Here is a 14,420-nt window from a genome sequence, read left to right as displayed (position 1 = left end):
TTTGGGTGCCACCCCTGTTCTGGGCGCCACCCCGATTCAAGGTACCACCCCTGTTCTGGGCGCCACTCCAGTTCCAGGTGCCACCCCTGTTCTGGGCGCCACCCCTCTACTGGTCGGGGTGTGTGGCAGGAGAAGGGTGTTTGTAGGGGTGAGGCCTCTCTGGGGGCAGGAGCTCTGCCAGGGCAGGTGTTTGGACAGTCGCAAGAGCACGTCTGCAGCAGATTGAGGCAAACACCCCCCCCCTCCCCCCCCCTCGTGTGTGGCAGCGCGGGATGAGACAGCGTCCCGGGCACACACACAGCCGCGCCCGAGCACTTCACAGGTCTTTAAAAGACCATCTGCATGTTAACGAGGCCTCGCTGTTGTTTCACCCCTTCTAAGAGCCCCTGCAGCCCCACTCTGCCTGTTGCTTAAAGATTCCGCCCACTCCGAAATTTTTTCTTAGCCCCCCCCCACCCCGAAATTTGGCTCTAGTTGCGCCTCTGCCTGTGATTATTGGTCCTGCAGAAGAATGAGGCATAACACTCTTATATGCACGGCACAAGTCGGTGGTACACGCAGGTGGACGGCTCCACCCACTCTTTTCACAGGGTGGACGCCATCCACCCTGCCCAGAAGCTGGGCCCACTGAAAGAGATGCTGAACTGGCCCGAAATACCGGGACCCTTCCAGCAGCGCCTGCACGGTGTTGTCTTCTTTCACTCCGCAACACCGTGCAGGCGGGGACGGGCCTTCTCATGTCTGACTCCTGCTGGTCCATAACAAAGGCCGACTTTGGGGGGTCATCGGGCCTCCTTTTGTTCGAGTCTCATGGCTGGGAGCAGTCGGGAGCCTCACACCTGATCCAAATGAAGCGGAGGGGAAACAAAGGCTCACACCTTGTTCGCACTTCACACATACTTAAGAGAGGCAGCTTTTCACTTTGTTCAGTCCCTGTGTGGGAGAGACGCATGCACTGTAAGAATATCAGACGTGTGCGTCTTTCCCTTTTTTTTATTACACAAAACAAATTGCATTTATATAGAGCTCACTTCCCCTGAGGAGGCGCTGAAATAATTTAAATATCACTACTTTTTCTTGCAAAGCACTGTGGGTAGAGGAAGTTTACGCTGACAAAAGGCAGCATTGTTGTATGTGTATTAAGGGTGGGCGGAATTGACTTTCGGAAATTATCGTGAAATTGCGCAAAATCTCCGCCAGCATGCGAAACTTTCGCGTAGATGCGGAGATTGCTTTTCCCGCCCGTTCGCGATGTGTTTTTTGCGTGCTCGCGGGGAAATATATCTCCAACTTGCCCATGCGGTCATTAATGGGCGCGGCCATCTTGGTCACGATGCTTATTTCCTGTTCGCGATCGCAATGACGTGTTCGCGATCGCAAATTCTCGCGGGATAGCGCGACTGGCTACCAACAATCCAACATATTGTGGCGCGCGCGAACGGATAGGAAAACTCGTCGGCGAACGCAGGGACCCGATAAGTCGCGACCGCGAGCGCGAGAATGCATTTTTAAAGTGCGAACAAGAAAAATACTTCAGTTTCGTGCAGGTTGCGAAAGTTTTGACATTTTCGCGCTCTCCGCGAAAATGTCAAAATATCGCAAATTCCGCGAGCGGAACGAAATTTACCGCCCAGGCCTAATGTGTACCTTACAAAAGTGTGAATCTCATGCCTCAATCAGAAGGGTTGGCACGTAGACTCGAAGTGTGCTCCAATACACTCATGATAGACCTGTTAAACATGTATGTGAGGGCTTAAGATCTGACGTCACTTTTTATGATGCCACTTCCTGTGATGTCACGCGCCGTGATGTCACACGCTGTGATGTCACGTGCCCAGATGTCATGCGCCGTGATGTCACTTGCTTGATGTCACTTGCATACTGATTAACTAGCCTAGTCCACCCACTTTTTTTTAGGACTTGTGCCCTGCTTATACCTGTTTGTTATAACTCTGCAATGTGCGTATTGTCAACAATATGGCACCGCGGGACACCCTTCTATGTCCAGACGAATGTGAGACTACAGTGTAGGCGCCCCCACTCTGAACCATGAGGCTCAGATGTCCCCACAATTTCACCCACTAAACGCGTTTTTGATTGATATCAAGGGTACCCCTAAATAAAGAGATATTCTTGGCATTGTAATTGATTACCAGGCCCATTCTATGGTCCTGAAAATAACATTGAAGAACTCCCAGATGTTGGTTGAGTCCACTGGGGGGGGGGGGGGGGCGAAGTTGTGGGTGAGGCCACCCCTTATATACGTTTATTGATGCTAACAGGCTGGCATTCCCTGCACACAGGGACGTGTTGGACATCACGTGTCAGAGTACCCCAGGACTTGTGTTACATGTTCAGGACTGGAGGAGGTGGCGGCTTTTCCTCGGACTCTCTGGGGGTTCGTACAGCAGTGCCCACCACGAAGGGCTACTTCAGTCCATTACTATGCCTCACAATGTACCAACTGCAACTAGATCAGCCCCAATGTCTCATAGAACACCCCCCCCCGCCCCCGCACTATAAACATGCTTTACAGCCCTGCAGACTCTGGCATTAAGTTAATGATCCGACTTGTTTTAAAACGCGCCATTCACCTGGAAGTGCCCACCCAGGCACCCGAAATTGCAATTATAGCGCTTCATAGCCCTGGCGAGGCGCTTAAAAGCACTGGCGGACGGGTGGCACTCATGGAAACCACTTTCACTTTAGGTGGCCGGGCTGATGAGTGAAGCGAACGAGGAGGGCCGCACGACCACCACACGCCCCCCCCTCCCCGCCCCCCCGCCCCAGAACTCACAGTGTGCCCCAAGCCCACCTCCCTCCTTCCCCCGGTGAACCCCGGCTTCCGAGCACAGTTCATTACTGCCGAACCCCTCAATGGAGGGAACACCCTCCCAAGCGCCCTTTGTGGCACCCGCGTCACTGCGCGCCAGAGAGGGCCCGGGGGTTGCCAAGGAGACCCCCCCCCCCACCCCGGCGGGTAGGGGCTCCAGGGAGGTGAGGGGGCCACCGCACTCCACACTCGCTCCTGAGAGGCCAGGGGGAATGGGCGACACGTACACACACTGCAGAACAGGCTAACGTGCGCGCATGGCATGGCACAACACACCACCCACCTCATGCCAAGCCATGACCCAACAAACCATAACATACAATCCATGGCAGGGCACAACACACCACCCACCCCATGCCAAGCCACAGCACAACATACCACACTACACCACAGCGTACCACACTACACCACAATGTACCACACTACACCACAACGTACCATAACTTACACCCCATAGCACGGCACATTACAACACACCACCCTTCACATGTCAAGCCACAGCACAGTATAAAATACCACATGACAACACAACAACATACCATAACATACACTTCATGCCAGGGCACAACACAACATACAATACTGCACTACAACACAACATACCATAACATAACATACACTCCATGGCAGGGCACAGCACAACACACCACCCACCCCATGCCGAGCCACAGCACAACATACCATAACATACACACCATGGCAGGGCACAGCACAACACACCACCTACCCCATGCCAAGCCATGACACAACAAACCATAACATACAATCCATGGCAGGGCACAACACACCACCCACCCCATGCCAAGCCACAGCACAACATACCACACTACACCACAGCGTACCACACTACACCACAATGTACCACAATACACCACAACGTACCATAATTTATACCCCATAGCACGGCACATTACAACACACCACCCTTCACATGTCAAGCCACAGCACAGTATAAAATACCACATGACAACACAACAACATACCATAACATACACTTCATGCCAGGGCACAGCACAACATACAATACTGCACTACAACACAACATGCCATAACATAACATACACTCCATGGCAGGGCACAGCACAACACACCATCCACCCCATGCCAAGCCACAGCACAACATGCCATAACATACACTCCATGGCAGGGCACAGCACAACACACCACCTACCCCATGCCAAGCCACAGCACAACATACCACACTACAACACAACATACCATCACATAACATACACTTCATGGCAGGGCACAACACAACACACCACACCACCCACCCCATGCCAAGCCACAGCATAACATGCCATAACATACACTCCATGGCAGGGCACAGCACAACACGTCACCCACCCCATGCCAAGCCACAGCACAACATACCATAACATACACTTCAAGGCAGGGCACTGCACAACACGCCACCCACCCCATGCCAAGCCATGACACAACATACCATAACATACACTTCATGGCAGGACACAGCACAACACACCACTCACCCCATGCCAAGCCACAGCACAACATACCACACTACACCACAGCGTACCACACTACACCACAGCGTAACCACTACACCACAACGTACCACACTACACCACAACGTACCATAACTTACACCCCATGGCACGGCACATTACAACACACCACCCTTCACATGTCAAGCCACAGGACAGTATAAAATACTACATGACAACACAACAACATACCATAACATACACTCCATGCCAGGGTACAGTACAACATACAATACTGCACTACAACACAACATACCATAACATAACATACACTCCATGTCAAGCCACAGCACAGTATAAATACCACATGACAACACAACATGTGAGAGGAATAGGGCGCTCGACCTCGGACCTGGGGAACTGGGTTCGAGTCTCGGTAATGACGCTAAACATCCTGTGATTCTGGGTAAATCACTTAATCTCCCCGTGCCTAACAAAAAATGAATGTGTGTCCTCATGTAACGTAACTGGTGCTATGTAAAGTGCTCTGATACCTGATTGGATTCGGGTCAAGTTCGCGCTATATAAAACTCTGCAAAAAAAAAACAACCATAACATACACTCCATGCAAGAGTACAGCACAACATACAATACTGCACTACAACACACCATACCATAACATAACATACACTCCATGTCAAGCCACAGCACAGTATAAAATATCACATGACAACACAACATACCATAACATACACTCCATGCAAGGGTACAGCACACCATACAATACTGCACTGCAACACAACATACTATAACATACACTTCATGCCAGGGCACAGCACAACATACAATACTGCACTACAACACAAAATACCATAACATACACTCCGTGGCAGGGTACAGCACAACATACAATACTGCACTACAAAATAACATACCACAACATACACTCCATGCCAGAGCACAGCACAATATACACTGCAACACAACATACCATAACAAACACTCCACACCAGGGCACAGCACAACATACAATACTGCACTGCAACACAGCATACTACAACATAAACTCCATGGCAGAGAAAAGCACAGCACAACACACCACATTACACCACAGCGTACCGTAACATACACTCCATGCCAGGGTACAGCACAAAATACAGTACAGCACAAAATACACTATTGCACTGCAACACAGCATATTACAACATACACTCCATGGCAGGGCACAGCAAAAACATACAAAACTGCACTACAAAACAACATACCACAACATACACTCCATGCCAGGGCACAGCACAACATACAATACTGCACTACAACACAACATCCCATAACATACACTCCGTGGCAGGGCACAGCACAACACACCACACTACACCACAGCGTACCATAACATACTCTCCATGCCAGGGTACAGCACAACATACAATACTGCACTGCAACACAGCATACTACAACATACACTCCATGGCAGGGCACAGCACAACACACCACACTACACCACAGCGTACCATAACATACACTCCATGCCAGGGTACAGCACAACATACAATACTGCACCGCAACACAACATACCATAACATACACTCCGTGGCAGGGCACAGCACAACATACAATACTGCACTGCAACACAGTATACCATAACATACACTCCGTGGCGGGGCACAGGACAACACACCACCCACCCACCACATACCAAGACACAGCACAACATACCACACTACAACACAACGTACCATAACTTACATTCCATGTCAAGCCACATCACAATATAAAATATTACAGAACAACACAACATACCATAACATACACTCCAGGACAGGGCACAACACAACATACTATACTACACAGAAACACAACGTACCACAACACACACACTGTTGCAGAGAACAGCAGACATACAATACTGCACTGCAACATAACATATTAAAACATACACTCCATGGCAGGGCACAGCACAACATACAATACTATGCTGAAACATACCACGCACCCCATGCCAATCCGCAGCACAGTATAAAACACAACATACCATAACATACACTCCATGCCAGGGCACATCACAACGTACAATACTGCACTGTAACACAACATACTATAACATACACTCCTTGGCAGGGACAGCACAACATATAATACTGCACTGCAACACACCACCCACCCCATACCAAGCCACAGCACAACATACCACACTACAACACACCGTACTAAAACTTACACTCCATGGCAGGGCACAGCACAACACACCACCCAGACCATGTCAAGTCACAGCACACTATAAAATACCACAGAACAACACAACATACCATAAAATACACTCCATGGCAGGGCACAGCGAACATACAATACTGCACTGCACCACAACGTACCATAACATACACTCCATGGCAGGGCATAGCGAACATACAATACTGCACTGAAACACACAAACCACCCAATGCAAACCACAGCAGAAAATGACAATACACCACGACACACCATAACAAACACCTACGGCACAGCACAACATACAATACTGCACTTCAAAACCCTATCCACCTATGGCGAGCCACATCACAGTGTGAAAAAACACACTACAACACTACATACCACAACATACACTCCATGGTAGGGCAAAGCACAACACACCACCCACCCCACCCCATGCCAAGCCACAGCACAGCATAGCACAACAAGCATTTGCAATGCAATAGGTCTCGCATTTACGCGAGTTTGAGCTATTGACATTGCAAATGACAATGCCTTTTATTTTTGTTTTGAACATAAATAAAAGGCATTGTCATTTACAATGCCAATAGCTTAAACTCGTGTAAATGCGAGACCTATTGCATTGCAAACACTTGTTCCATGTAGTGTTTCCGTGGGAGTATCAGGGGACAGCCCGGGTCATAGTCGAGCAAAGTTCATGCAGGGGAAGGAAACATTTTCTTTAGGCGTTATTTCCCAGATGTCGATGGTCCGAAGCTGTCCCTTTCTGAGCTTCATAAATACTTGCTTCTGGCCAGGCATGACGAATGTGTGCAGGCTTTACAACGAGAACGGCCATTTATCCGATTAAAATACTGTTCAACAAGATTCAACCTCACCAAAACTATAAACAAATATGAAGCGTAGAAATGAAAAAAATATGATATTTCCAGTTTCCAGTCATTTGGATGTATGCGGTTCTGCAAAATGTAAAGGCTGTGAAGGGAGGTTAGTGTGTATTAAAATCCCATTTAAAAAAGAAAACTCACACATTATAAGGAATAAAGTACCCCATAACTTTACATTAATGAGGGTTTTCCCGTCACCCCAGAATTCCATCACCGTATGTAGGCTCTCGACCTCTACATGATCATGGAGATCTTCTGGCTTGAAATATGTTTATGAAGTGCAGTATGGAGTACATGATCTCATATGCTGTATATTGCTAATACATACAGCAAGACAGTGATATACATGCATACACGTACCACAGAAAGTACACATTTCCTTTTACTGTTTCTTCACCTTTTGCATAAACACACTAGGTTACACCCTGCGAAGCAGTGTTAGATACACACACCGAGCAGCAGTGTGCGGCTATCTGTGATTAAATCAAGAGTGCATCAGGATGTATGCTTGGCCGAGCGCCGCACGGTACAGCACCAGTCTCATTTCACAGTGGAGAGAAGCAAATTAATTCTCTTTTCATGTGAATCTTTAAGAATCCTTTCGCACCCCCTTGTGTTCCAGGTCGTTGGAATGTATACACGCATATACACAGCTCAGCAAGTGAAAATAAAACATAGAAACTAGATAGAGCCAGGTGAGGTTGAGTTTGATATGCAGTAACATACCTGCCAACTCACACGGTGCTACCATGTGACACACGATAGCTGCTCCCAACACACGGTCTCCTGATGAGAAGCGATATCATACGGTGACAGGGAGAATGAGCTGAAAACCTCTGCAAATAGTGGTTTTCCAGCTGGTTTTCCGAGGCTGTGAACTGTCGACGTCCATTATGGTGTGTGAAAACACCCGAGGACATGGCACCAGACTCAGCTAGTTTTTTGTTTTTTTTAGAGGAGGGGGCTTGGGTCGTGGTGGGGTTCAAAAAACGCCATGAGGATCCTGCTATGTGTCGTAGCTGAGGTTTCAAGGTGCCCTTATTTCTATCTAGGCTGGCACCCGTGAGGAAAGTGTAATACATCTAAGAAGGGCAGATAAAATGGCGCCGCGACCTTGGCATGTAATTACCCGCATTATATCTTTTTTGTAATGCGACAGCACGTCTCGAGGCCGGCGAAGGTTAGAAAACGGGGGAGCAGCTCTGAGAACCAGAAAGGTCTGTTCAACTTAAACTGTCTGGATGTATTACTTCATGTTAAGAGACAATCAGAGGAAGCACCAAACACCCGATTCTATGTCAATCATTATGAAAGCGCATTTAGCTCATTTTCATGAATCCCACGTTTCTGTTCCGTGCAGCTTTCGTTTCTACTCCCTTGGAATATCTTAAATATGCATTATGAAACGTGTTGGGGGCTTTTTATCCAAATATAGATGTCGAATCCTGAACTTGTAGCACACTTTCCATGGCATCAGGGCACCAGTCCTAAAACAAGCTCTCCAGTGAAAGTGAAACCGAACGCGCTGACACGATAATAAACAAGCCCGGCGGAGCGTGGCGCGCGCGCTTGGCGGGGGAGCGCATTCCAGGCGGGGGAGCGGACCCTTTGAAGTGCGATGCCAAAGCGGATTGCATGGAGGCACGATGCGCGTGATTGTGCGCGTGCTAGCCATGCAATCCGCTTTTGGGAGCACTTTGAAATGCCCCTTTACAATAGTCTCGCTTTACGATCGCTTACACGATAGCAAGGCGAGACCTAAAAACCCACTGTACCATGGCATACCATGACATACACCCATTGCACAGCACAATATACCATCCGTGCAATGCCAGGCCACAGCACAAAACAACACACTACTCCTCAGCATACCATTACATAGATTCAATGCAATGGCACAGCAGATTATAAACATATTACGCCACTGCATAGCATACACCCGACTACACCACAACATACAGTGCTCTCATGTCGGAGCTCGGTACGACATACAATACCATGCCATAAATACCATAGCATCCAGTGCCACAGCACAATATAACACGCTACAGCACAACATATCATACATAACAAGCCATACACTAGCAAAGCACTACACAAGATACCACAACACCAATTATCATTGTGCACCATAGAACACCACACCATCCCATGATATAGTATAAACTACACAGTATAACATAACATGACACCGTACCATCACAAGATATAATATAAACGACACAGTATAACATAACATACAACACAGCACCATCCCATGATATAGTATAAACAACACAATATAACAACATATGACACTGCACCATTCCATGATATAGTATAAACGACACAGTATAACATAACACACGACACCGCACCATCCCATGATATAGTTATAAACAACACAGTATAACATAAAATACGACACCGCATCATCCAATGATAAAGTATAAACAACACAGTATAACTTACAAAACTGCACCATCCCATGATATAGTATAATTGACACGGTATAACATAACATACAACACCACACCATCCCATGATATAGTATAAACCACACAGTATAACATAACATACGACACCGCACCATCCCATGATACAGTATGAATGACATTATATAACAAATCACATAGTACCAGCCCATGATATAGTATACCCACACAGTATCATCCCATGATATGGTATAAATGACATTATATAACATAACGTACCATACAGCAACACCCCTTGATATAGTGTAAATAACATAACAAACCACACTGGCACTGTCCCGTGATACAGTCTAGATGAAATAATATAACAAACCACAAAAAAGAATTCATGATATAGCATAAATTACATATTATAACATAACAAAAATCACAAAGAACCAGCCCATGATACTGTATAAATGACAAAGTGTTAGACCTGGCACCATTGGCGTGGGTCTCCCTTCCATTTTTCACTTTTGTCTCCTCTGTGTTTGCTGGTGTTAGATGCTCTGGGCGCTGTGCCACTACCATTCTGTGCCACAACGCGAATGCTCCCTATTGTAAATTAACTGTATGAATTGGTATAATCCTAATTGACCCAAGGAACATGATAGGAAAGTCAAATTTAGTATGCCTGAGCTACAAACATTAATGTGCATCTTTTAGTGACGATTATTTGTACATTCTGTGTTTACAACTACCACTTATGGGAAGTAGGTATTTTCTTGCCTAAGCCTTCCCCTGTTCTCTGCTGTTATGTGTATTGGCTGTTGGGTTTTGGAGGCTCAGGGCAGGCTGAGACCGACCTGGATTGAATAGAGAGATCTGCAGTTGGAGTATGGGGGGGGGGGTGACCCTTTGATCTGAGCAGGGCTGTGCCTGGCAAGATGAATGATGGCTCCACCTCCCACTGTGCGTCTGATAGCAGACCCCCTCTCCCTGAAAGGCAGGATGCAGCCTCGTAAATAAAGTGCTCCAGGAGGACACCAAACTGGTTCTGGCTGGGTTCAGTGATTTGTGACTTTTTGAGAACAAAGACTTTTGGGGTATAAAGATCTGTGTTAAAACCCCTACAGGGTGTGTTACTTCGGGATGTCAAGACGAACCTCTGTCCATGTAACAAGAGGGAAAGGACTTTGAAACTTTTATGCATCGTGCTGAAGCAACTACCCAAGGGCCTGATTTAAGCTTGCCTCCTGCTGAAGTCTCAGGGACATTAGACTTCACCCATCAGCCGGCCGGATTCCTATTTGAGGGGGATTCTACTCGCAGGTGAGGCGTCTGTTGAGAATTCCAGAGCCTCTGGTTCTACTGCGGGGAACGCGGGCTGAAAGTAATCGCATCGCTATTGTGGGCCACCGCAGCTGAGCCTCTGTTGCCGCTGAGAGCCCGCATTTGCCTTTGTTACCAAAGTCATCGTGATCGCTATTGTGGGCCGCCGCAGCTGAGGAGCTGTTGCCGCTGAGAGCCCGCATTTGCCTGTGTTGCCAAAGTCATCGTGATCGCTATTGTGGGCCGCTGCAGTTGAGGAGCTGTTGCCGCTGGGAGCCCACATTTGCCTGTGTTGCCAAAGTCATCGCTATCGCTATTGTGGGCCGCCGCAGCTGAGGAGCTGTTGCCGCTGAGAGCCCGCATTTGCCAGTGTTACCAAAGTCATCGTGATAGCTATTGTGGGCCGCCGCAGCTGAGGAGCTGTTGCTGCTGAGAGCCCGCATTTGGCTGTGTTGCCAAAGTCATCATGATCGCTATTGTGGGCAGCCGCAGTTGAGGAGCTGTGGCCGCTGAGAGCCCGCATTTGTGTTACCAAAGTCATCGTCATCGCTATTGTGGGCCGCCGTAGCTGAGGAGCTGTTGGCGCTGAGAGCCCGCATTTGCCTGTGTTGCCAAAGTCATCGTGATCGCTATTGTGGGCAGCCCCAGTTTAGGAGCTGTTGCCGCTGAGTGCTCGCATTTGCCATCCTATGAGAATCATCGCTATCGCTATTGTGGGCCACTGCAGCTGAGGAGCTGTGCCGCTGAGTGCCTATATTTGCCGTCCTATGAGAATCATCACCATCGCTAGTGTAGACCGCTGCAGCTGAGGAGCTGTGCCGCTGAGTGCCCGCGCTAGTCACCACTTCAAGGATCTTGTTATCACCTGCGGGTGCTGCTGGGTGCCCGCCTTTAAGCCCCGTCCCAGGATTATCGTGAGTGCACGCCGCGGACCGCTACAGCGGGGAGCTGTGGCCGCTGTGAGTCCACCTGTCATCACCTTGGCTTCCTTGTGAGGCTGCGTGCCGTGCCCCTTTAAATCTCAGGTACATTGTGCATCACCAGGTCGCGTGGACCCCGGCCTCAAACTAAGTTCGTTCCGCATGCTTTTTGAGTGTCTCTATTGCTTTTGAAGTGAATCTGTAATGATGTGCATTGTGGTTTCTTGATCGCTTTTGAGCCTTGTGTTAAGCCTATATAAAGATAATTATTTTTCTATAGCTACTTGTGTGGTGTCCCTTTGTAGTGTCTTCACTGTATTACTGTGTATGGTCGTAAATGCTTCACACACTGCCTCTGAGATAGGCCTGTCTGCTCGTGCTATGTGACCACAGGGTTGAGCAGGGGTTGTCAAAGGGTCTAGCCCTTACTCTGACTTAGGAAGAAGGATCCCTATTTGGACCTCGGCGCCAGCCGCTGCCAGCTAGAAATCCCCATTTCTAACACATAGTATAACATAGCAAACCACACAGCATCACCATATGAATCAGTATACATTATCATGAAGCACTTGTAAAGCGCACGTCTACTGGAAGGCATCCCAGCGCTAGAAGTGTCCCACAGAACAGCGGATGAGAGGGGGCACTGACTATAATGAGTTGATCTGGTGCAGCCCGGCTTTGAGCAGCTTGCGGAAAGGGAGGTGTAGTTTGAGCGAAGATAGAGAGGGCGGCATTCCAAAGCCTGGCAGTGTTGTATGAGAAGGAGCGGCCACCATATCTTTCTTTTTTTATTCGAGGTACTATCGCCAGGGAAAGATTGGCTGAGCTGAAGCTTTTTCTGGGGCGATAGAAATAAATCAAAGGGCGAGTGATTGGCGATCCTTTACCACCGGGGGTCATATGAGCCATAAAAAGAGATTTGAACTTTATTCTATCAATTACAGGCAGCCTATGAAGGGGGTTCAATGCATTGCTAGCCAATTGGGTTCTGGGGATATTGAGCAGCAAGCGAGACTTTGCAGCTTCCTTGCGGTGGTCTTTGGAGCCCCTAGATAGAGGGGGTTCCCGTAATCCTGGCGAGAGAGGACAAGGGCCCGGACCAGTCTCCTAGCAGTAACTGGAAGAGAAGGGAGCATTTTGTGGAGCATTCCGAGCGTGCCGTAGCATGTAGCTGCCGGCTTCATGCCTTGATGGTCAAATTTACAAGTCTTATCTAGCCACATACCGAGGCTTCGATTAAAGATTTAAGAACAGGAGCAGGGCCCATGCAGTTTGGCCATGCTAGTCCCAGCTCTGGGGCAAGGGTATTGCCCAAGAGCATCAGCTCAGTTTTATCTCCGTTGAGCTTGAGACACGTGTGTTCCATCCATTTTGCCACTTTTTCTGGACAAGACCCGAGGGAGAATGATAAGGTGTTCTGGTTATTGCTTAATGAGAAGACCAGTTGGGGATCATCAGCATATGTGACTATATTGATCCCATAGGGTAAATCAATATCTGCAAGAGGCCTCATATAGACATCGAAGAGTGTCGGGGGAAATGATGAGCTCTGTGGCACTCCACATTTAAGTGGCAGGCTGTCGGAAGTGTTACCTCTTTCGAAGACCTGGAAGGTCCTACCCTCCAGAAAAGACTGTATCCAGGTGATCACACTTCCAGTAACTCCGACACTCCTGAGTCTTCTTATGAGGATATCATCATTTACCGTATCAAATTCGGTCCAGAACAATAATGGCGACTGAACCACCTTGATCGAGGAGACTCTTAGATTCTTCGACTACTGTAAGAAGAGACGTGTCCATGCCATCAAGAAGCTGAGTGGAGTGAAGTGGATTTTCAAGGAACTCCGATAAAGTCCGATTGACGTGCTTTTCTAGGATTTTACTTATCCCTGGAAGAAGGGAAAGGGGACAATAGTTGCCTAGAATCTCAGGATCCAAACTGGGCTTCTCCAGTAGGGCTTTAACCATAGCGTGTTTCCAAGGTGGGGGGGCTTAGCCAGTGGTAATGGAAAGGTTTATCAGCTCACGCAGGATCGGAAAGACTGCTTCCGCAGCCTTAATTAAAAAGCGTGGAGGTGCAGGATCGGATGGGGAGCCTGATTTTATTTGTGATAAGATTTCTAAGAGCTTATCATGGTTCACGGTGGGAAGTTCCTCCAAAAAATGCTCCGCATAAGGTGGATGAATGTCGTCGATTGGAGGACTGCCAGGGGGAGAGGAATGGGGAAATTTGTCGTAGATATCTTGTATTTTTTTATGAAAGCGGGCGTGTTCATTACAGCGGGCTGGTGAGGCCTCAGATAATATATCAGGAGGAGAAGGGTCAACCAAGTTTTTAGCGATTCGAAAAATTTCATGGCGGGAGTTGCCGGCAAGATTGATTTTTCTTCGAAATAA

The 14,420-nt window shown here is 48.1% G+C and overlaps 1 protein-coding gene across 2 annotated transcripts in view; it reads right to left on the bottom strand.

Moving 5' to 3' along the window:
* LOC146829731 (uncharacterized) overlaps nucleotides 1-14,420 on the bottom strand; it is a 170,483-nt gene that overhangs the window by 90,226 nt on the left and 65,837 nt on the right. The window lies entirely within an intron of this gene.

This window comes from Triturus cristatus, chromosome 5_2, assembly GCF_964204655.1.
Source record: "Triturus cristatus chromosome 5_2, aTriCri1.1, whole genome shotgun sequence".
NCBI lineage: Eukaryota > Metazoa > Chordata > Amphibia > Caudata > Salamandridae > Triturus > Triturus cristatus.
Note: the sequence above shows the minus strand (reverse complement) of the source record. Positions and strands in the feature narration are given on the sequence as shown.